The sequence below is a fragment of the Rattus norvegicus genome, chromosome 3 (assembly GCF_021556685.1).
Source record: "Rattus norvegicus strain SHRSP/BbbUtx chromosome 3, alternate assembly SHRSP_T2T, whole genome shotgun sequence".
Classification (NCBI taxonomy): domain Eukaryota; kingdom Metazoa; phylum Chordata; class Mammalia; order Rodentia; family Muridae; genus Rattus; species Rattus norvegicus.
Window position 1 is genome coordinate 83,626,844 of NC_141536.1, and position 2,284 is coordinate 83,629,127.

Genomic DNA, 2,284 nt, shown 5'->3' on the forward strand with positions numbered 1-2,284 from the left:
CTTTTCCTTATATCTAATATTTTCTTACCTATAGAATTTTTTTCACAGCTTCCCATTTATTTCAATGGCTCAGCAAATATATACACACACATACATGTACATATGAATCATATATACATTAGTAGAACTTAAGGCACAAAGAAAACACAGTAAAACATAAAAATTCAGAATCTAGTTAAAGAGAGCCACTTCCTGTAGCCTTGAGATTTTACACACACGGGCACAGACTTCAATAATCACATGAAGCTAACTGACACTGATTACAATGAAAGCCCTGACATAAAGTGACAACTCAGGATGATGGAATCTGGGAAGGATAAGCTGATGGGGAAGAACTTCACAGGGGCTTCTGAGACTGCGAGTGTCTCCACTCCAGTATGTATGCTGGATGTTCCTTTCTATTTAGTAACTATAAAGTCTACGCATTTTTCTAAAAATGTATTTCCAAACCTGAAAAAGGTTAAAAAAATGGGATGAAGTATATGAAAACATTTTTAAAGGAAAATCATTACATAAGATTTTGTGTGTGTGTGTGTGTGTGTGTGTGTGTGTGTGTGTGTGTAAAAATAAACTGTTTTGCTTGGTAAGATTTAAGGGGCCTTTTGCTAAAGAAGTCATACACCTGAGGTCAGGCAACAGAAGTGTACTCTGAGCTAGTCATCATAGTTTTCCATGAAAGAGTTATGATACAATCACCAATTCTTAACACATTAGGTAATATGTTTTTCTAAACAATTTCTATAGGTGTTATACTTCATGCTATAGTGTGCCAACACATATTCTGCATATGCAGCTTGAGTGTTATTGTGAAAACCTTTAAGATTCTGATACTCATATGTTGTAAGTAACTGACGTTGCTCCTGAGCCAGTTCTGCCTACTGGAATAGCCTTTTCCGACGCCCTCTGCACCTGACACGGTGGAGTCAGACCTGAGTGTACTCGTCCTTGCCCTCTGAGTCAGATTCAGCATCTAAGTCCTCATCTCTGTCTTCCTTCCGTTTGCAGCTTCTTCTATTGTTGGAACCTTCACTTTCAGTATTTTCTGAAGTTTCTGGTCTTTATTAAACAGAATAACAATTTCTTCTTCCTTTCCACATTTTGCACAAACTTCAAGTTTGCAAGGACATGGTCTACACATTATGCGCTAAGAGTCCTTTACTGTCTTCTGTAAACATTTAACACATTTCTTAGGCTTTGACAGTGGTTTGTATTTGCTGTATTTTACACGCCATTCAAGAACTTCTTTGCAACGCTGACATACTCCATCATGAAGTTTTACATTAATTTTCTTAGTCTGAACACTCATCAAACTTGTCATTTCTGAAGGTGAACGTATTCTGGTGCTTCTAAGGCCGGGACCAAGTCACATTGCCTTTCTGGGAACTCATCACCAAAACACAAGCAACGTAAGATGGCACAGCCCTTAAGTTACAGGAAAGGGACACCTATAGAATTTTAATGCACTCTCTCTTCTTCCTGAAGGGAAGATTCAATACGGGAGAACGTGTCATATAACAGTTGGTGAGATTCAAGATGATGTGACTTCTTTTCTAGAAAATATAACCACTGACTTTCTTGATAGAAAGGTCAAATGGGCAAGTGGTTTTGAGGTAACATTTTATTTGGGTGCTGAGAAGATAGACAAAATTTCTCTCCACTTAGGAAAAGCAAACTTTGAGTTATTTTGGGATTATATGTTCACAAAAATTAAGATATTCAAAAAAATTCAGGGCAATTTGATTCAATTAGTAAGTAATTTAGGAACTAACTCTACAAGACTGTTTTCTGTGTTAACCAAAGGCTTCTCTCTCAGTTTGTCCATGTGTATGTGTGCATGTGTGTGTGAGTTTGTAAATATATTTAATTATAGGTTTGTGTTTATAAATGTAAATGTATTTCATGTGCTGTTATGTTTGCCTCACAATGCATAAAAATATTTCATTGATCTTAATTATTGACAAATGGATGCTGGGAATTAAGTAGAAGGTAAGATATATCTATAATTTATATTGTTCTTCATAATACTTTTGGTATATTCTACATGATGTGTTTAACAAAACAACAGCTATGAAGCAGCACACCTTGATGGGCTCATGCCAATTTATTCTCTCTGAGGAATCAGATGAATGAGAGACAGGCTTAGTATAAAGTAGAGTGTATTGGGACCTTGAGAAGTGAGTAATGGCACAGGAAGGGGACAGCGAGAGAGATAAAAGAAGAAAGGAGACAAAAAGAGAAGTCAGTCAGAGACATGTAAGAAAGAAAGAGGAAGTAGGAGTTAGAG

The 2,284-nt window shown here is 36.4% G+C and overlaps 1 pseudogene; it reads right to left on the minus strand.

The window, feature by feature from the left end:
• Nucleotides 1-923: 923 nt before the first annotated feature.
• Nucleotides 924-1,388, minus strand: C1h9orf85-ps1 (similar to human chromosome 9 open reading frame 85, pseudogene 1; annotated as a pseudogene).
• Nucleotides 1,389-2,284: the final 896 nt, after the last annotated feature.